Source organism: Dendrobates tinctorius, unplaced genomic scaffold (genome assembly GCF_039654945.1).
Source record: "Dendrobates tinctorius isolate UK_male_01 unplaced genomic scaffold, ASM3965494v1 ptg000012l, whole genome shotgun sequence".
NCBI lineage: Eukaryota > Metazoa > Chordata > Amphibia > Anura > Dendrobatidae > Dendrobates > Dendrobates tinctorius.
The window spans coordinates 15,618,148-15,641,914 of record NW_027361680.1 but is presented as its reverse complement, the minus strand read 5'-3'; positions in this window follow the sequence as shown (position 1 = coordinate 15,641,914).

The window sequence follows — 23,767 nt, the reverse complement described above, 5'->3', positions numbered from 1 at the left end:
TTACCTTTTCCTGTCTTCTACAGCAATATATAAAAAGGGATCAATGACCATTGTATATAGGGATGAGCGAGCATACTCGTGTGTATTCGGTACTCGGCGAGTAATGCGGTTCTCGAATCCTCGCGAGTATTTCACTACTCGCCTCGCAATATTCGCAACAGCCTGCCACAGTCCCTGCACAGTCCCCGCACAGTCCAGCATGGCCCACCACAGTCCCACACAGCCCAGCACAGTCCCACACAGTACCTTCAAAGCCCTGCACAGTCCCGCACAGCACTGCACAGTTTTTGGACCAGGCCAGCACAGTCTTGCACAGCCCGGCACAGTCCCCGCACAGGCCATCACAGTCCCGCACAGCCCGGCACAGTCTTCACACAGGCCAGCACAGTCCCACATAGCCTGGCACAGTCCCTGCACACTACAGCATAGCCTGGCACAGTCCCCGCACAGGGCAGCACAGTCCCACATAGCCTGGCACAGTTTTCACCCAGTCCCCACCGTCCATCACAGTCCCCGCCGTCCATCACAGTCCCCGCCCAGTCCATCACAGTCCCCGCCCAGTCCATCACAGTCCCCGCCCATTAATTGCGTTTCCATAGACTTACATTGGACTCGTTACGAGTAACCGAGTATTAGGAGGTACTCGTAATGAGTACGGCGAGTCCAAATACTACAGTACTCGGTCATCCCTAATTGTATATACAGTTCATGTGACACTGCTGCTTTCTACTCTGGTATTAGTGATGCTGTGACTGCTGGGGTCTGGTATCTGCTAAAACTCACTTGTGAAGCACTTGGAAACTGTATTGCCCCTGTAATTAAGTAGCCTCAGTAACAGAAGAAAGAACATGAGAGCTAAGACCTTACGAAGGACATAACATATTGTCTTGTTCTGATCTCATTTACAGTTACTCATACATGTTTGATTTAAAAATACGTTTTATGTAAAGAACACTTAATTTTATAAAGCTTTTAAACAAAATAAATGTGAAAACCAGTCTTTTCTTTCCTTTTGTACCTTGAAAATATACACAAAAATGCTCCTTGATATAAAAAGAAAATCCCAACATATATCAAAAAGTCCTACTTTTATTTATATAAACAAACCAAAGAATTGGTATGGCTGTCAATTTATGTAGGCATAAACATAACAGAAAATGTGTAATAAATAGTGTGTAAATGTTATGTTTATTACATGGTTAGAGCTACTAATGTGTCTTTGATCAAAAAATATAATTTTTTATTTTTAAAGAAGCAGCTTTGATATTTGAAGAAATGAAGAATTGCCTTCAAGGAAAATCCAAACATGTCAAAAAGAAACAATACCCTTTAAATGATGATGCCAAACCATCTTTTCTCAAGGTATTCATTTTCACAAATAAATATATTTAATTGCATAGATATATAAATAGGTAGGGAAAAATGTATTGTCTTACAATTATTTAATTTCACATCTAGGTAAAAATTATTCCAATGCAATGGACATGTAAAACTAAAACTAAACCGGGAAGGTTTACCAAGATTGTGCTTGATGAAGAGCCATCACGCCTTTTTATGAATAGGGAGGATGGTTATGAAGAATTAGTGCAAAAAGGATAGGATTTATATTGGCCAACTCATAGCAATGAAAAATATGAATTCAATTTGTGCAACCTAGATGGAACTAGATGGAAAAAAAATTGATTTTGAAATGGAACACAAAACACTTGGAGAAATTAGAGACATTTAGAAATGCAATTTCTACATTGGTATGAAAAAAAAAGGTAGCCTTTAACCAGATAAACTCTTGACATCAAATTTTGAAGCTACAGTACATTGAATATAATTTAATCACTTTTCTTTTTTTTCATAAGACATTTCCACTAATGCATTTCCAAGTTTTCCATTTGGGGGGGCATGCTCATCAGCAGAAAATGATGATAATTTCTCCAACTTGAGTAATATGCTTATAGAGAATTTGTCAGCAGTGACCACCCTATAAAATGGTTTACATAGACACCTGATTGAAATGCTGTTTTCTGGTTTTTTTATCTCAGGCTCAGGTTCATAGTTCTAATGCTTTTTATTAACATCATAATTATCGCTTCAACATTGCTCTTGTTGCTCCTTTCTCTTGCTGTGCCCTCCTTGGCTGCTTTGCCCTTGCTTAGCTGCAAATCAACCATAAAAATGAGTGGAGATTAGGTTAAACAACACCGAAGGAGAGGTTTTCATTGCATCAAAGTCCTATATTGCATGTTAAAAGGGTTTGGTTCACTTCAGCCATTTATCATGTAGCGAGTGCTACTAAAAGGCTTTTACTAAAGTATTGTGATTGTCCAGATTGATTCCTTTTTTGGTTTGAATCATCTTGCTATTGCAGTATATACTTCTCATTTCCATGACCACCCTACAATCCCACAACAGTGTTTATTCTTTCACATTATAACAAAAAAAGTTTGTGCTCTGGTAGCTGGTACCACGGGAGTATATGAAAGCAGGGCCATTGGTGATGGATTGCACGGTGGTCAGAACCATGGAAACGAGAAGTCTATAAGGAATTAGAAAAATGAATTAAATCAGTGAACTAGGCAATGGGCAATCACAATACATTACCAAGTGCCTTGTCTTAATTTTCTCTACATGTAAAAATTACATTTGCTGATGTGAGACAACTGTTCGAAGAAAAAGGCACATAAAGATGCTAGCAGTGTTTTCCCATCAACATGAACATTTATTCAGAGGTGGAACACATATAAATAAATTTTGATCATTGTCGTTATACTATATTTTTGGGACTATAAGATTCATTTTTTCCAAAAAATTGGGGGGAAAATGGAAGTGCCTCTTATAGTCCAGATGGACGGTACCTGGCAGGAGCTGTGGGGGGGTGGGTCATCAGAGGCAGGAACATGCTTCATCAGTGGCTGCCAGTGATCACATGTACCCGCTGTATATGAAAATTGAATATGCACTGCTCTATCCTATTATCACCTCTCAGCACTGAAGCCAGCAACAAGAGTTTGGTGAGATGATAGGCAAGAAGAGCAGAGCATATTAAATGTGCTAAACGGACGCTAGGAAAATGAAATCAGTCCATCCAGATGTTTGGTACCGGCCTTTTTGGGGCTGCACCGGTGGAGTGGGTCACCGGAGCCAGGAGCAGGCAGCAGTATTGGGTGTGTTGTAAACCGCCCGCTGTGAAAATGTTTTAATATGCACTGCTTCACCCTTACCTTAATCCCCACATACCTCTCAGCATTGTAGCTGTTGCGAGAAGTGGATGGGATTAGGGACAGGGGGAGGCAGTGCATATTAAAATGTTTTCACAGCGGGCACACGTGATTACTCCACAGCTGCTACTGCAGCCATGGTTGATTACATTTGCTAGATATTAACCCCTTAATGACGTGGCCAATTTTTTAAAATCTGACAAATGTCACTGTGTGTGGTGATAACTCTGGAATGCTTCAACAGATGACATTGATTTGGTGATTGTTTTATCGTGGCACATTATAATTTATGATAATGGTTAATTTAGCTTGATATGTTTTGTGTTTATTCATAAAAAATATCAGAAATGTAAAAAAATTGTTTAAAAAATTGCAATTTGCAAACTTTGAATGATTATGTCTTTAATCCAGATATTCAAAACAGAGAAAAACATTAATATATATCATTTCCCACTTGTCTATCTTTCATCAGCACCATTTATAAAATGTTAGTTTCTGCCTTTCATCAGCAACATTTTTAAAACGCTATTTTATTTTGTTAGCCTTTTATGAGGTGTAAAATGTAACAGTAAATTTGTCATGGTTGAAATGAAATTTACAAAATGTATTTTTTTGAGGGACCGATACAGGTTTGAAGTGACTTTGGGGGTGCTATTTATATTGGAAAACCTCAAAACATGACACAATTTTAAAAACAGCACCCCCTGACATATTGAAAAATGATGTCAGGTAGTTTATTAACCTTTCAGGTGATTATCATGACTAAATGCAAAGTGGTATAGCAGGAATGAAAAAGTGTTTGTTTACCACCTAAATGTCGCTAACTTCTGAACTGACCACTATAGCCGGGAGACTCTAAAGGCCCCTTTACATTTAGCGATGCACCAGCGATCCCGACCATGATACGACCCGGTCAGGATCGCTGGTGCATCGCTAAATGGTCGCTAGTGAGCTGCCACACAGGCAGATCTCACAGCGACGTAGCTACGCAGCATTAGTCATTACTTACCTTTCAGACACGCTGATCCTGACGTCCTCCCGCCCGCATACGCGCGTCGCTCCTCGCCGCCAGCATGAAGCCCAGCAGGAAGCACCCGACGAGAAATGGAGTTGCACGATCTTGCGCAATCAGTGACAGACAGCGGGTGAGCCGGTCGAAGGTAAGTATCACACCTAGCGATATCGCTAGCAATATCACTGCTGCGTCACAATAGTGGTGACGCTTTAGCGATATTGCTAGCGATATTGCTATCTGTAAAACCCCCTTAAGGCCACTATTTGGCCATGAACTGCTATGGCAAACATCAGGACCACACAATCATGATCTGGTTGTGTCAATTAGAGTAAAGCGGAAGCCCACACAATCTATTAACCATTTATTTGATGTAGTCACTTTTGACAGCAGCAAATAAGGGGTTAAACAGATATGGATGGTGCAAACACTGATAAGTGTTGATAAAGCAAGTAGTCAGCTATAGTGTACAGTTCTCAGCTGCTGGAGGTGCATGATATTCTCTTATATCTCAGGTCTGTAAAAAGACGTATTGGCGGGCATTAAGTGGTTAAACAAAGTGGCTATTTACTGCTTCACACACACATGATCCTGGTCATGTGAGCAGTGATTATTGTGGCAACTGATGGTGTGTGGGGCACCAGCTTACACGCTGATCAGCTGTTGGCATGAGAAGAAGATGTTGTTCTGTGTGTGAGCGATGGACGGCGATTATAATCATTTATTTTTATATGGGTGCGTTGTGATGGGGGATCAGATATAACAGGATGGGGGACCATGTACTGTATACCAGGATGGTGACCTATTCCAGGATGGCGGCCATACATAGCTTGATGGGGGATCATATAAGGCAGAATTCACCAACTATAGTCCTCACGGGCCACCAAAAGAACATGTTTTAAGGATTACCTTTGTATTGCACATATCATTGAATTATTGCCTGTGCATGTAATTTAATTATCACTTGTGCAATAATTATGAAATCATGGAAACATGCAAATGGTGTCTCTCGAGGACTAGATTTGGGAAACACTGATATACAGTATACCAAGATGGAATGAACTGATATACCAGGATGAGTGATCACTTATACCAGGATTGGGGTTCAAGTATACTAGGATGGTGGATAATATATACTTGGATGGGCATAGATATCTGTATTGGTGCACATATACCAGTATGTCAGGAGCATATAGCATCCTGCAGGGTGGTGAACATATACCAGGATGGAGGACATAGGTATCAGTATGGTGGAAATATACATATACTCGGAAGGGGCCCAGGATGGAGGACTTTATTACAGATTTGGTGGATATTAGTAAAGAATTGTGATAAATTACCCCCATAACAGTTCCAGCAACCGATTTCCACCATAACAGTGCGTCTTTCTTTACAACTTTTTTATTCAATGTGTTTTATCTTAGCTTCCTCAAATAAAACCGGGTTGCGTTTTATAGTCCATAAAACACGCTATGTGATATATTTAGTTTGTGGGTTAACCATTTAAAATTTAAATTTAAAAACTTTCATCATTACCATTCTATGGCATTCATGATAATATAGTTTACCATAATCTACATTAAATATTATTAATATTATTTGTTCAACACACAAATAGTTAAATATTGTTTTTTTGTTTTTCAAGTCATTCAAACTCAATTTGGATACAAAGTCACAGTCACGTAAGTAAATATGTTGACAGCAAAAGTCAAGTAAAAAAATGCATATTGAGTTTCAGAATTCTTTTTATTTTTCGGTAGAAAAATTACTACCCATTGATCATCATGCATCTAACTAAGGTGAGTTTTCATAACTAATTTTAGCTACATGAATAAATAGATGTGTACAAAGATTTAAATAAAAGCAAACTAACATATTGTGGGTTCTTGAATAAGCCTTTATAGCTTTTAGTGTAAAACAATGCAAAATGTTCCATTTATCTTACATGACATTTCCTTTAATCATAACAAGGGAATATGTTATAAGATTCTTGTTAGAATATAAACATTGTGTACATGAAGCTCATAACACTAATCATCAAAAAGTTGACATTCAACAGCATTCATATCATTAATTTGAAATCATATATTAAGGCATTATTAGCATGTTTAACACTTTTTATATCCATGCATATATGAAAGCTATGAAGATTTAATGCTATGTGTTACAGAGAATGGATAAGAATGTTATGTTTGTTGTGATTTTAATACATGATATACATTTCTTTTTAATTGGTAAAGAAATTGAAAACATTGGACATACCAGGTAACATACTTTTAATTTTACCTACATGTTCATATTTACGTTTTGCTAATGTAAAAATAATTTTTTGTGTTTTGAGAGTATTACTTGAATTGCATCAATGATCTTGTCATAAATAAGCCTACTTTGTTAAACAACGTTCAGCAAGCTATTTTGTCAGAAAATTAGCAACAGTAAAAAAAAAAAATTTTGGTGGTCTTTATTTGCTGTAAAAAAAATTAAAATGTGGATGGATGAAAACGTCCATTTAATTACCTAGGCTTGTTTCACATAGTCTGGCCCACAATAACATGTGAATTCATTTTCATGGGCATTTTCATCTACTTGTGATTGCCTGTCGTTAAATAAGGATCTCTAAATGAAGATCAGTCTGCTATTATTGGATTTAATCTATATGTTTATTTTCCCTGAGCAACACCAATCAAGTTGTGGCATTACTGATTTATTAGTGATTGTTGATGATTTTACCTTGGGTGGTGCCAGCGATGTTTTCTATTTCAAGAATTTTTAAGAACATAACACTAAACAAAACTTAAAATAAAAGCAAACATTTTCAAAAATTTTAGTATGATTGATATATTAACCACTTTTCATAAACTTTACTATAATAAATCAAATGGATTATTTAGATAAATCATAAATCATCAAAAAATGCAATATCTAATTTACTTATTTGGGAATATAAAAGATCCACACTACCTGTAATAGTTTTTTAACTGAGCTGAAATGCATTATTTTTGAGGCCTACAATTTATTTGTTAGTTGAATATGTGTTAGTAGTGTCTACACATTCAAGATTACTATAACTTTGAGACATGTTAAAATTGTTAAATCATAATCAACAATCCATAAAAAGGTCTATTTTTCTTTGACTTCATAAAATATGCAACTCACAGAGTCTGCACAAGGTCGGTGCCCAACCTGCAACTGCGATTCGATAAACATGTGTGAGTCTCTCGCCACAACACCCGGCCCTGCCGCCAGCACTCGGGACTGGATTGTGCGGCTGCATGTATTTCAATGCAGCTGAGCAGTCTGATCAAAACAGCCAGTGGCAGTGCCAGGTGTTGTGGCGAGAGACTCACGCAAGTTTCTAGCATCGCAGTTGCAAGTGGGACACTGGCATAACTACAAGGATCATCACTTTTAATACATAAAACATTTCTTTTTACCATAGTTCAAAAAAATTAATAAAAGTGCTTACTGATGATAATATGCTGTTTTGCAGCATGCAGCTAAAATAAATCAACAAACCCCATTTTTTAATTAAGTTATGATGTGTTATTAAATTTATAAAAAATATGTTAAAGTGGGGCGTGGCTTGGGCATGGAGCCGTGAAGCCGCATCTCTTCTGAGCTCCGGCGTGCCTGAGACCCCTGCAGTGATTAAACAGCTACCTCCAGCTCCACTCACCCTCTGGTATGAGGGGCAAGGTCGGGCTCCGCTCCCAGATGTCCAGAGAGCTTACCGCGGGTCCCAGGGGCGCTGGAATCGCCAGGTACATGTCGGGCCCTGGCAGCGCGGGAAGGAGAGCGGCATCCTCAGCAATGGTGGAGGGGGGAGGAGCCTCCACCATGCAGCTGCACACACACAGGTGCTCATCACCTGGGACCATGGGCGCACAGGGGAATGGGGCCACAGCGGAGAAGGCACTGAGTGGTAAACAGATATCTGCTGCACCAGCAACCGACCGCTCACCTGGGAAGCCGACAGGAGGGAACCAAGCACAGAGCATTGGAGAGGTGAGAGCTGCACCCTGCCCCTCACCCCCCGGTCAAACCATATCACAGGTTGAGCAGGACATGTTTCCCCTGTACTACACACCTACCAGACCCAGGGGACAGGAGCGGACCTCCCACAACCATCAGGGAGACAGGAGAGAGGAGCTTCTTCCTGCCTGGGTCCCCAGGATGGCGCTCCCGCCACTACTGCGTCTCATGGTCCCCCTGCACATTCTCCTTTTAGATCTGCGGGCCCTGATGACCCTATAAATGCCTCAGAGCTGAGAGCACAGCTGAGCGCCATCCCCACCAAGGCTGATATGGAGGGCTATATACAGCGTCTGGAGGCGGTGTGTAGGGGTGAAATGGGGTCCCTTAAGGAGAACGTGTCCCATCTTACTACCAACGTCTCTGCATTGGAGGCTAGGGTGGAGTCGTTTTCCTCACAATTGCAGAGTCAGCAACAACTTCTGGACCTACACTCGGAATCTTTCAATGTGGTCCTAGATATGCTAGAGGACTCTGAGAACAGGAACCGGAGGAATAACATCAGGCTTCGAGGGATCCCTAAGTCTGTGGCCCCACGTGACCTCCCCTCGGCCCTCCATGGCATTTTCAATTCGCTCTTAGGGAGATCATCCACTGAACACATTGAAATTGATAGAGCCCACCGCTCGCTAGGTCCAAAGAACCCTGATACATCTAAGCCGAGGGACATCATTTGCAGGGTTCACTACTTCCAAACTAAGGATGAAATCATGCGTAAGGCGAGGGACCACGATGCCATAGACTTTAATGGATCTGACATCCTCCTCCTGGCTGATCTCTCATGCTTTACCCTGGCTAAACGGAGGGCTCTGCATCCCCTTCTGGAGATGTTGCGTGAAAATAAGATCCCATACAGCTGGGGCTACCCATGTCAACTGCAAGTGTGCAGTGACAAGGGATTGTCAATTTTGAGATCCCCGTCGGACCTCCAGAACTTCACTGCTGCACTGAGCCTACCCATGGTCACACTGGGTGACTGGCCTCATCTCACTGCGTCTGACTTATGGGGACTACGCCGCGATGGAGGACCTCCTGCCGGGTCTCTGGGAAAGAGAAAACGGGGCTCCTGCCACGGACGTGGTTCCGTCACTCAGGCTGTCGACACTTGATCATTCACCCCAGATCATATGGTTTCTACTGCTCCTTCTCTCTGTTTCACCGCCTGCATTGTCCCTATGTGTTGCTGAGCTCCCATAGGGAGTCAGGTCGTAACTTTGCTGAAATTTGATTATTGTAGGGGGACTTGGGACGCATGTTTGGTATCGATGTTACTCCTACCTGACTTTATCTGGGACCCTTGAGCGGTGCTTTTAGCTTAGTCTATTTTGCACTGTTTATGCATGTCTTCCTGCTCCGATGGGCGCTCTTTGCGCTGTGCTCAACTGTTGTATTACTGCATGACTACGCTAATATTATCCTTGGTTGACTAACGCTACTCTCTCTCTCCTAAATTTAGTTCCTGGGGATGCCCCTTCGGGGGCTCATTCCGACTGTGCTCACCTTTACAAATATATCTGGCCTATGGCCCGTCCTGTCATGTTTGTTAATAATGTTTATGTTAACAGGTTTACGGACCTATAGGGTGGAGTTTGGACTTCCCCTTTTTTTTTTTTTTTTTCTGCTGCGGGGGTTTGGCTGCTTGCTCTTTTCCCAATCACATCCCCACTAGGGTGTGTCTTTGACATTACTTTTCAGAGTCTCTCTGATATTGTTCTCTACACCAGAGGCCTAGTGGCTTTTTGGTTTCTTCTTTTCTTCTTGGTCGAGACCCTGTCTCTCGGCTGAACTACTCTTTCTCTTTGGTGCTTTACTTTCTCTGTTTCTGTCTCTTCTTACTCTTCACCCTCCCTACTCCTATCTGACCCGTTTATGCCACCCGTAGGCCCGATAGTTCGTATGGCATCCCTGCAGCTCTGCTCACTTAACGTCAGGGGGTTTAATGTCCCAGAAAAGCGATCGAAGGTTTTATACCGTATGCATAAGCAACGGGCTGACGTACTTTTGCTACAGGAGACACATTTCCGATCAGACAGAATCCATACGCTTAATCATAAATACTACACACAGTGGTTCCATGGAAGTAATTCTGACTCTAAGTCTAAGGGAGTCAGCATTGCATTACATAAGTCTCTACAGGCTCAGGTGGTCACCTCTAAGACGGAGTCTGATGGTCGATATGTGTTTCTGAAGCTTAAAATTGCCCACGATTTGTTCACCATAGCTAACATTTATGTCCCCAATCAAGACCAGGTCCGAGCGTGCAGAAAGTACCTGCGGGACCTTTCGGCCTTTGCAGAGGGCTATGTGATCATAGGAGGGGACTTCAATATGGTGTTGGACCGCGCTGTGGATTCTCCTTCAGGCAGGTCGGCAGTGTCCCCCTCACAGTTGGAGAGCCTACGTCGGGCCCTGACGGACTCAAGGTTGGTGGATGTCTGGAGGTTATTACACCCCACTGCCCGGGATTATACCTACTTCTCCACAGTACATAATTCTTACAGTAGATTGGATTATTTTTTGATTAGCCACAGACTCCTGTATTTTCACCCAAAGTCTGACATCGACACGATGTTGTGGTCGGACCATGCCCCGGTCTTGCTCTCCCTGCGGCTGCCGAGTATCGCTCTGAGAGAATGGACTTGGTCCTTAAACCCTGGTCTCCTCGGAGATCTAACATGTCAGGCGGCTGTGTGGACAGCAATCTCGGACTTTCTAGATTTTCACAAACATGACCCCACGGCTATCCCGTATCAATGGGAAGCTTTGAAGGGAGTTATACGGGGAGTATTTATGCAAGAATATAAAGGGGAAAGGGGGAAAGGGGGCCCGACTGAAAAGAGAGCGGGAAACTAACATAGTGGGCTTGTTGACTCATGTCCAAGCTTTGGAGTTTAATCACAAACGGACTAGAGACGTCGGGGTGTTGACTGATCTCCTTAGGGCACGCTCTGAGCTGAATATCTTTTTGGACGCGACGTTACCGTGACAGAGAGACCGTTTTCATAAATTTCTGTACAAGTATTCTGATAAAACTGGGAGAGCCCTGGCAAGGTTTTTGCACCCCCGTGCCCCCACCACTTATATTCCTACCATCACCTGTCTGCCGCAGGTGATCTGGTCCATTTTCCTGAGGATATTGTGGACTCATTCAGAGCATATTACGACTCTCTTTATAATTTAAACGGCCCGCTGTCTGATATGTCCCCTCCCGAGTTTCAAGCACGGGTGGACGATTACATCCGGGACACTGAGCTCCCACCTATGTCGGTGGAGGAGTCGGAGGCCCTGGAGAGTTCTCTTTCAGAACAGGAGGTTTTAGACACAATAAAATCCTTAGCTAACGGTAAAAGCCCTGGCCCAGACGGATTTTCCGCCGCCTTTTATAAGTTGTATGCGAATTCCCTGGTCCCCTTCATGACCAAATTGTTTAACTCCATCTCGGCCAGCTGTCCCTTTGCACCCCAAACGCTGATGGCTACAATCACCGTGATTCCTAAACCAGGGAAAGACCCCCTATTATGTGCAAGCTATAGGCCCATATCCGTTATTAATGTGGATGTGAAGGTGTTCGCGAAAGTGTTAGCTGGAAGACTGAACCCTGTTCTCCCTGGGTCCATCCATAATGATCAAGCGGGCTTTGTGCCACATAGGGAGGCCAGGGATAACACGGTGAAGATGTTGCTTCTGACTTCGTACATGCGCACAGGAAAGGTACCAGCATGCTTATTATCTATTGACGCTGAGAAGGCGTTCGATCGCCTAGGCTGGCCCTTTCTACATGCTTCCCTGAAGCAACTGGGAGTGGGTCCAAATATGTTGGAGAGGATTTTTGCTTTGTATCATAGACCTACGGCCCATCTCAGAGTGAATGGCACACTCTCCTCGCCCATTGACATAAGGAACGGGACCCGTCAGGGTTGCCCCCTTTCCCCCTTTATATTCTTGCGATGGAAAATCTGGCAGTAGCACTATGGAAGACACCTGATATTGAGGGTCTGCGGATTGGCCAACATGAGTTTAAGATATCCCTGTATGCGGATGACCTAATGCTATACATTACCAACCCGACTGTGGCCTTTCCTGTACTCCTCCGAGAGTTCTGTAGGTTTGGGGAGGTCTCAAACTTTAAAGTCAACTACTCCAAGACGGAGGCGCTTAGCATCTCCTTGCCTGATGATCTGGTTTCTCAGCTCCAGGCGTCCTTTTCTTTTAAATGGAAGACTACTGCCTTGAAATATTTAGGAGTCTTAATACCTGCTGACATTGACGCAACATATGCTTTGAACTATGTCCCGCTCCTGCAGAGAACTATCTTGGACCTTAAATGCTATAGCAGGCCTCAGCTATCTTGGTTCGGACGGGTGGGAGTGATAAAGATGGAGGTCTTGCCCCGATTCCTTTATCTTTTTCAGACGGCTCCAGTGCTGGTTCCGGATTGCTTTTTCAGGCGCCTGCACTCGGCTATCAATAGCTTTATTTGGGGAACTAGGAAACTGCGGACTCGGTTCTCGGTACTAGTGAGACCTAAGACTAAGGGGGGTAGGCCTTCCTGATTTTAAGCGTTATTACCAGGCAGTCCTACTCTCTAGGATTGTCGACTGGAGGTTTGGTGATGCTCATAAACAGTGGGTGTTCTTGGAGAAACTTTTATCGCCTCTTCTTTTTACTCGCTGCCTTGGTTGGGGGGGATCGGACGCCCACCTGTGTTGAGCTATGCTCCACTTACACAGATTGTTCTGAGGTTCTGGGACAGATCCTACTTGAAATTACAACTGACCTCCCGACTGAGCAGACTGAGTCCTCTTTTTAACAATCCGGCCTTTCCCCCATCAATGAATAGATCTACGTATCTGTGCTGCTCACGACTTGACGGAGTGGGACTGGGTCAGGTGAGGGATAAGCTTGTGGGGCTCTCCGACATGCGGGGGTTGCGAAGTTCTGATTGTGCGATGCCGCTGTCCTGGCTGGAGTTCCTGCAATTGCGGAGCTTCTTTCTCAGTACGCCATTGGGGGCGCTGACACCATTTGAGTCCCTGATGCTCCCTACCGAGGGTCCCTCCCACGTGGTTTCGGTGCTCTATGGCCTGGTCTTGAATTCTCTTCCCCCCATTATACTTGGATTTATGGAGGCTTGGGAGAGGGACCTGGGGATCACCTTTTCTGAGGCGGATAGTTTAAAAATTTTCACTCTTGCACATAAGATGACAATGTCCAGTCAGGCGCAGGAGAGGAATTATAAATTGCTAACGCGCTGGTATAGGTGTCCCACACTTCTCCACAGGATTAACCCGGAGACCCCGGATGCCTGCTGGAGATGTGGATCTGCCGCGGGCTCTATGCTCCATGTTTGGTGGTCCTGTGGTCCCCTGCAACCCTTCTGGAATTCCGTTTTTGATGCCTTCCACCTGATGACTGGGGTCCGCCACGAGCCTTCCCCCCAAATGGCCCTGCTGTCCCTGATACCCAGCTCGATAGCTTCCATTAAAAAGGGGATTCTAAGATTTTGTCTAACGGCTGCCAGAGCAGTTATTCCCCAGCATTGGAGGTCCACTAAGGTCCCCTCCACGGAGGAATGGATAGCTGAGATGGAGAGACTGCAGCGCCTGGAGTCACTGGCGGCGGGTGGCAGTGATGCTACGTATAAACAGGGACGCACCTGGTTCCTCTGGGAATCCTTCAAGGAGAGCACGGGGTTCCTGACTTGGCTGCGTACATATTCATAATCCTTTATATGCGGGCATTTTCACTGCTGGGTCTCTGTTAACTCTCCCTCCCCTCTCCCTCCTTACTTCCCTTTTCCCCCCTCTTCCCCCCCTTTTCTTTTCTCTTTCTCTCCTTCTTTCCTTTTTCTTCTATCCCTATAATTGCCTTTTATAGGTTTTTCACTATGTATGTAAGGTCCATGCCCGGATGGGATCCTCAAGAAAGCAAGCATATATCCCTCATATGTTAGAGTCCTTGTTTGGTTACATGTGTGCTGCTTTTACAGAGATGTAATGTATAGCTCTGGTCACTGTAATGATTCTTTTTACTGCTCTTATTGTTTATAATTCTAATAAATAAATTTATTGAAAAAAAATGTTAAAGTAAGATACTTGATCATAATAAACATTATTAACAATAAGAATATAAAAATAGTGTTAATCTTATAAATTTTCTTACAGGTGTTTCATTGACAATGAAAGACTGCCAGGTATACTAATTAATTAATCATGAACAAGTATATTTCATATCCTTTTTCAACATTTTATATTGACTGACATGATTACCTTCCTAGTAAGCTAATAATAAAACGTGTATATTATTTCCTATATTTAATTTGCTGCCTGTGTGTATTTCAAATATATCCATACTGCCACTGAGAATTGATATCCAGAGTGCCCCTTTAATTTTTTAATCCACAATGTTCACCTTAATTGTGACATTGATAGCACTCTTTTCACTGTGATATCCACAACACCCCCTTAGGGTATGTGCACACTCTGCGGATTCTGCTGCGGATCCGCAGCGGTTTTGGCTCTGTGTGTCCGCAGCAGATTCTGCTGCGTTGTACAGTACCTTTATTTCCTATGTAAAAAAAAAACGCTGTGCACATGCTGCGGATTTTTCCACGCGGTTTTGCTGCGGTTTACAATCCGCACCATGTCAATTCTTTTGTGCAGAAACACTGCGGTTTCACACCTCATCCATTATGAGGTGTGAAACCGCAGGGCATAACCGCAGGCAAAACTGCAGATAAACCGCAGGTTTTTAGTCCTACGGATTTACCTTCGGATATTGCTAAAAAATCAGCACCACCAAAAAGCTCAGTGTGCACATACCCTCAAGTGACCTCCACATTGTCCATATGGTTAACTGACGAAAAAAAGAAGGTTGTTTTATGCAGGTCGAGATGTAATCGTGAATGAAATCATTCATTTTACCATATAGTTTACTGGAAAACGGGGAAAAAAAAAGTGCAGTGAAATTGAAAAAAGTAAAATTCCAAAATGTTTTTTGTGCTTTGTTATTCATCGTGTTCACTATATGGTAAAACGGATGTGCTGGTATGGTGCCTCAGGTCGGTATGAGTTGGTTGATACCAAACGTGTATACTTTTACTTTTATCTAAGAGTTGAATAAAAGGTCATAAGTTTCTTAAAAAAAGATTTGTTATTTTGCCTCCATTTTGCGAGACTCGTAGCGTCCATTTTTTAAGGATCTGTTTTCTTGTGATGGCTTACTTTTTTGCGTCTTGAGCTGATGTTTTCAAAGATGCCATTTTTTGGGAGATACACTGTTTTGATCACCTGTAACTGCATTTTATAGCAATGTTGCAGTGAAACCAAAAAATTTAATTTTGGCAATTGTATTTTTTTGCTTTACAGAGTTTGACTATCACATTCATTTATTTTATATTTTGATAGATCTTGCATTTCTGAACATGCCAATCCCAAATATGCAGCATAGAAATATGGATCAGCATCCCTCTATGCTGCATAAATGATATTGTCGTCTAAATGCCAGTTTGCCGGACACCCACAGGAAGTGACTCATGACAGCGAAAGGGGTATTCAGCTGTCCCGGCGCTGTCATAGCAATACATGATCATGTCACGGGATTGCAGATGACAGCTGGCAACGGAGCAATCACTGCCGGCGTGTCTCAGATCAAGCTGTAAGTGTTTGACAGCTCGATCTTATAGTTTAACAGGTGTTGGAGGATCTCAACTCTGATCTGCCTGTGTAGGGAAGGTGACCTGATGGACCGACGGACTAGTCAGAGTGAAGAAGGAAAGGTTTGCACAGTGTAGGTAGGTGTCAGTTATTACAGTGGGGAAACAGCTAGGAAAGTGTAGTGGACGTGCAGTACCTTGGGTTGACCATTAGATGGCAGGGAGGAGTGTGAGCAAAGGACTTGACAACAGCTTAGGGCTTTAGAAACCGTTGGTCATGGGGGGTGGGGTTACAGTGACAGGGGATCGGGAGAGCTATAAATACTGAGGGAGGGTTCCAGAAGGTTCCAGTCCCCAGGGGGAGCTCCAGTGACAGGAGACTGCGACAGTCTGTGCGCTGTGAGGAGAATCTAAACCAGGGGGACTGAGGGGAGAGAACGTCAGGGGGGTGGTCCTGACAGGAAGAACCGCAGAATAGGCGAAGCATCGAGGTAAAGCATATCGTACTGAGAGAGACTACTGTTCAGTAAAAGTACTGTTGGTTACAGGCCTAGGGCGGCCACAGTGACGGATCTGACAGGAGTGTCAACGAGTGAAGAGGAGACGGTGTACGCATACACGTCCCCAGTGTAAAGTACGGTGTGCAGGAAACGGCTCTGGAAACGGAGGGCCGACAAGGGAAGCGAAGTAAAGTGTATTGCTTTGAAGTGCTGTGTACTGTGGAGGCTGTCAAGTGGACGGCCAGAGAATAAAGCTTGGACCTGTTGTACCCGACATCTGCCTCCATTGTCTCTGTTACATCTCTGCGCGGTATAAAGTGGGACCACCCCCCAGCTAACCCCACGACTCTACACCTGCACCTGTTAGATGTACATGTTGGCTGTTGAGATCAGCAGCCATGTATGGGGAATGATGCGAGATCAGTGAGTGAGCTCAAATGAAAGGGAGGGAGGGGACAAAGTATGTATTGGCACGTCCAAGGTCGGAAATGAGTTAAAAATTGTTGAGTAATATCATAATATAGCACTAGTTGACCAAATGTCCCAAGGTCAACAAAAAACCTCACAATTCCAGCTTTTTTTAAGATGTCCACCAATACATTCATTACTAAATTTTTTTTTTCAGTTTAATTTTTCAGAATTGGAGAATGAAGCCTCCTCTAAAAATGAAGAACATAGAGGAAAAAAAACGGATCCATGTATGTAGACTCTAATTTTGTCTCAGTACTGATGGCTGTGTTGTTTATAAACATTTGTATACTGTTGCCGCTTACAGATGATAAAATTAATTTTAAATCAATTGTTAGCATAAAAAAAGATCAAATATGTAATTCAAATTATCGATGAATTTTTGTAAAGTTGGATGTAGAGAAACTGTACAGAATGTTGCCTGCCATTTAATATTGAACATTTATTATACTAGTGAGGGAAATAGGGCAGGAAGCATAAAACTAAAAGATGACATGTCCCAGAGTGGAACCAAAGCTGGATGGTTTACACACAATGCTCTGCATCAGGAGGGAGGAGATTGCCTAGTATGCCAAGTGGCTTACCCCTTAAGTAGAGCCACTATCTTGAGCGCCGCCTCTGATGTTATGTGACACACAAGACAGCGAATTCAGGGTGTTACACGGACACTATTAGTGATCTTGAATATAGATTTAGGAGGATTGAATTAGTTAATAGAATGTCAGTTAGATAATTATTAACATTATAAAGTGAGTTATGTATTGTTGTGTCTGTCACAAAAACATAATTATCTCTTACTCAGTTGCATGTTCATTATAATCAATGACTTTGAAAGTTACATTCACTTTCAATAATCAGGACTTTAGGCTTCGACACAAGCTGTTCTTTATTTTAAGACCAACATATAGCGAGTTCTCCTTGACCTCTGTCTCACTTATCTGGGCTTCTTTACAGGAAAACAACACCCAGTGTGAAGATCTGGGGTTGTGGGTTATAAAAATCACCTAGGCAAGTTAATGATGTAAATATTTATATTCCATACATCCATGGTTGTGCAACAAATCTGTCCTCAGTACACAAGTTCCAAATTTGATATGAGTAGTTCCACTGCCCCCGTGCAGGTGATAGCCACTATCTCCCAACTTTCGGTTGTCCCACAGCTTTTGGTATCTCCAGCCGGTATAGTGTGCAGTCACAGCCTATGTTCCTCCAGACAATGGATATCATTACCATTTGCTGATGGATACCCCACAGCCAACAATTAATCTCAAAAACTCAATAGATTATCCATCCATCCATCCCATCTTCCATCCTTTCCCTTCAAAATTGCTGCAACCACTGCCTGATTTTACCCATGTGTCTTTTTCTCCCTCCCACTTAAAGATTTTCCGTTATCTCACAGAATGGACTGCATGTGAGACCACTGTGGTGACGGCTCGGCTGAGTCTACAATCACCATTCACGCAATGTGCCTAGGGCTGTTAGAACAATGGATTGATAGGATGATTTCCTTAAGGTACTGTCACACTTAGCGATGTACCAGCGATCCCGACCAGCGATATGACGCGGTCAGGATCGCTGGTACAACGCTAAGTGGTCGCTAGTGAGCTGCCACACAGGCAGATCTCACCAGCGACATCGCAGTGGTCGGGGGTCGCTACTTACGTGTCAGGCGAGGCGATCCTGACGTCCTACTGCCCTCGTCCACGCGTCGCTCGTCGTCACAGCAGGAAGCCCAGCAGGAAGCTGACGACGAGAAATGGTCCAGGACATTCTCGCGTGATCAGCGATAACCAGCGGGGGAGCGGTTGGAGGAAAGCATCAGACATAGCGATATCGCTAGCAATATCGCTATAACGTCACAAAAACCAGTGACGTTATAGCGATATTGCTAGCGATATCGCTTTGTGTGACAGGCCCTTTACATTTACCTTTAGCCTACTACTGAGTCTACTGTCTGGCCTTAGTCTGCTCCCCATCCTGTATTATTTACAGTACAACCTGCACACTATCTTGTATATTATATTTTACAATCTATACACTATACTGTATATAATGTATAGTCTACAGTATAGCCTGTACATTGTGCTGCCTATTAAATGGTATAACTTGTATACCATAACATTTACTATACAATAAAATTTCAAACCATGCTGTATTATATAAAGTATAATATGTATAACACAACATATACTATTTAGTAAAATCTATACTACATGCTGTGTAGTATAAAATATAATCTGTACACCATCTATTTTTATTTGTACACATGGTTGGAGATTGTTCACACATGGGGAAAATAGTTTTTCTAATTTGCTAAAGTTCAAAATTTAACCATGTTTGTGTGATATAAACTGCGGCCACCACCAGTAAGCCCTTATATACAGCATTTTAGAATACTGTATATATGTGCCGATGCTGAGCTGTAAAACAGAAAGAACAGCTTTTATTATACTCACCTGCAGGACGGTCTGGTCCAGTTTGCTTGTCTGCTCTTGATCCGGCAGATCCTCTCTTTGTGGACATTATTTCACCTTTCCCAGTCACTGTGCATTACAGAACATTGATCTGCCCTCAGCAGAGCAAAGAAAAGTTTGCATGCTCAGGGGAGCAATGAAGGACAGTGAGTTGATGATGAAGAATGCGTAATCCACAAGAAGGGCAACAGGGATTGCAAGAAGAGAGGAGGCTTATGATGAAGACCAGCAACATCCATCAGACCGGTGACTGTGTTAAATTGTTAACCCAAAAAAGCACTTCATACTCACCAAACACATAATTCCATGACGCCCTCGATCTCCTGAAATAAAAATTAAATAAACCAACACAAATACTCCATGGTCCACTGTAGTCCTAGATAACAAGTGTCCTAAGGCGATCTCATGTGTACAACAGGCACATCGCGAGATTTGGCTGCTCTACACAGCTCCAGTGACACACTGGCAGGAGATAATCTCTGCACTATTTGGAAATTGTTTTCCTTCCTGTGATATCAGGGACTATTAGGGAAGTGAGGGATAGTCCTCGTTGAGTGGGGGCGCCAATATCGTACTGCTAGGGTGCCAACCTCCACGGCTAGGAAAGTATCAGTTAGGCCTTAGTATAGGGCTGTGCAGCACTTTAGACCAGGTCTTTTTTCTATTTTGGAATTCGCCAGTTTTTTGCACTGGGAAGGTGTTTTTTTAACAAATTATTGTAATAAATTGTATGCCTTTTAAGGGGATTTGCATGTTCACCTTTAGAATATTGTGCCAATTATAATGCTGTCCACAGTATTAAAATGAGGCAGTTCTGATGCTGCCTTGCAGTTCCCCAAGGTTTGATAATTAGCTGCTCTAGTGCCAACATTTTACATAATGCCTAAATGTAGTAATAATAGTTTGTATAACACAATACTTTTCTCTGTATTCATAATTCCATCCTGTATTGCACCCAGCACTTTACTAAGCAAGTATCGATTTCAGTATGTTTAATCCTACCAAGTATTTCACACAATATATATACTGCACCCTGTGGTAGGCGTTCCCTGTGTGTGTTAGTGTTTGCATATTTGTGACCTTATCAAGATATTTTGATGCACAATGACATAAATTAATTGGCCAATTCAGGATGTACCTTTAGATTGTAGTCTTCAGGTGCAGCGGCCTTAGGCATATGACACAGAATAGCAGGGCTAATAAATATAGACTTTCATGTCCAAGGTGGCACCTGGCAGTTTAGCTGTCTGAAAGTCATTTGAAACTTATCATTGTTCATTAAATAATTTTTCCTCATTCAAATATAATATATCATTTCCTTTGCCAAGTTGGAGCCCCCCAAAAATTGGCTTAAATATATAGTGGTGTGAAAAATTGTTTGATGCCTTCATGATTTTTTATTCTTTTGCATTCTTGTCACACTGAAAAGTCCTGACCTTAATCCGACTGAGATGCTTTAGCCTGACTTTTAAAAGATGGTTTATGCTTGGAAACCCTACAATGTTGTTGAATTAAAACAATTTGGCAAAGATGAATGGCAAAAGTTGCTCCAGAATATTGTAAGACTCATTGCCATTTATCGCTAAAGTCCCCGGCCGTCACACAAAGCGATATCGCTAGCAATATCGCTAAAGCGTCACTGATTTTGTGACGCAGCAGCGATATTGCTAGCGATATCGCTACACGTGATACTTACCTTCGACCTGCTCCCCCGCTGATTATCGCTGATCATGCTAGAACAACCTGGGCCTTTTCTCGTCGGGCGCTTACTGCTGGCGCCGATGAGCGATGCGTGGACGCGGGCTGGAGGACGTCTTCATTGGCGCGTCTGACAGGTTAGTAACGACCGCAGACCGCTGCTATGTTGCTAGTGAGATCTGCCTGTTTGGCAGCTCACTAGCGACCATTTAGCAATGCGCCAGCGATCCTGACCGTGTTGTATCTTTGTCGGGATCGCTGGTGCATCGCTAAATGTGACGGTACCTTTATACTTGATTGAAGTTATCACTGCAAAGGGCGACCAAATTAGTTTACATTACATTTAGGTTCCAATCACTTTTCCACACAGGACCCTGTAGGTTTCTATTTCTTTTACCATTAATAATAAAGACATTCCATTATAAACTGCATTTTGTGTTTTAAATGTGTTATCTTAGTCTAATATTTACATTTATTTGGTGATTTGAAACATTTAAGTGTGACAAACATATAAAAAAAGAAGAAATCAGGGTGTGGGCAAACACTTTTTGACACCACTGAATTAATTAATCAGAAATTATTTACATAAATGATTCTACAACACATTTGTTTGTTCTTCAAGGCGACTTAGTAATCCAAACATTGTGAGATTAATGGCAGCTGCAAAAACAGAGAATGCTATCCTGCTGGCCAGTGAATATATATACATGGTGGAAGTCTTGATAAAATACTGCACAACGAGAATGCACCCACAAAGGTATTTTGATTATCAAGAATGAATTGCGATGTAAAAAAACTTACTAACTTTATTACCGTATTTTTTAGTTTATCAAATGGGTGTGTTTTACAATCCGGATATAGCTTACTGGTGGGGTGTGTGGGTGTGGAACGGGTGACGTCACGCAGGGTGGCGGTGAAGATTGTTGTCTGTGGCTGCTGTGGTGGTGGAAATGATGCAGGGTTCCCGATGCTGTGTGGATTGGGTGTCACCTGAAAATGCTCACCGGCCGCCATTAATCTAGTTGTTCGTAGTGTGGCGATGGAGGCAGCACATGCGCAGATTGAGATCTCAGCTACACCAGGATCTCAAAGCGCGTGTGTTCTGCCTCCACAGCCATTTTTCTTTCGCTTACAGCAAGATTAATGGTGGACATTGAGCGCTTGCTGGGGACAAAGCGTTGGTACCCCTGCAGCATTGCGTCACCATGATGCCACCATCGCCGACTATCACCGGACAGGACACTGCTTCAAAACATTGTACCCCACCACCGTGACCCTGCCTCCTGGTACCAGCTCCTCCAACACCATGCCCCCCTAAATAAGCTACATTCAATATATAAGAGGGACATAGGATTATAAGATGGAACCCTTTTATCAAGCAAACATTTTTTTCACCCTAATTTCGTACTATGAAATTCGGGTGCGTTTTATAATCCATTGCATTTTCAAAACCAAAAAATACAGTTCATACTGTAATATTGATATTTCATGTGGCAAAGCTTGATAAACCACTTTGTAATTTGAATGTTGTATTCTTTTCATTTACTTTTTCTTTATTATTTTAACCATATTCCTAGACATTTGCTTTAGATCAGTTTTAACTCTCTTTTTATTCTGTAGCTTTCTGAAGAAGAAAAAATATACATTGGGTTGGAGATTGCACTTGCAGTGGAGTATATTCACTCCCAAAATATTTTACATCAGGATATCAAACCCGCAAATGTAATTGCAAGTATGTACTCTGTATTTTCCTTTCATTTAATCTTTTGTCTTGTTTAATTTAGAAGAATCTAAAATGTAAGACTTTTGTAGACTTAAACAAAGCTGCTTAGGACATGTTCGTAGCTTTACATGCTGCATTGACCCCCAAAACAGCGTTAAAGTGGTCAACACATGCTAGGTCTACCTTGTCAGTGGTTTCATCATATTATTCACGTGTCTTTTTTTTGTAAGAATATGCTGGACCAGAAGCAGATTTAATAAATCACTATTTAATTAAGGGTATTTGAAAGTGAATTTTCATTTTTTTAATTATATTTTTATTAATGAGCTTATGCAGACCACCTCTCGTCCACCTAATATGACACTGTGGACAGAGGATGGCAGTTTACAGCCAATCATCTCAAAGTTTGTGCCTATTATGCAAACGTGTTATTTAACAATTTCAAGACCTAGTCACTTTCCCATCTTTTGAATTTTAAATTTGAATCATGTAGAATAAAAGTTTCAGTTCTCTAATCACATAGCCATACGAGTGACTGGTTTTCAAAAAACAAGTTGTACTTTGGAAATAAATCATTTAAGATTGTATACAGTTTATTGTGAAGGAAGAAAAAAAACAATTTTTAAATGTTATATGTTCAGTTTTAATGTTTTTCCCTATGCATTAACACTGACCTGTGTCTTTTACTCTTCACTTCACTACAATTATTGCATTAGTATTACAGTGTTAATGGACATACTATGTTGACTATAATACGTTCTTTATTTCGCCTGAATTTGGGAGTAAAATAGATGTGCATCTTATAATCCACAGGTACCTGGCTCTCATGGGCTGGCAGTGGTGTAGGTGGGTCACTGGAGGCAGGAGCAGGGTCACCAATGCAGGAACAGTGAATATTAATGTCACAATTAAAGGTAATTTAATATTCACTGCTCACCACCCCCCCCTAATTCTGGCCATCTATTGACACTGGCATCATTATTCACACTGC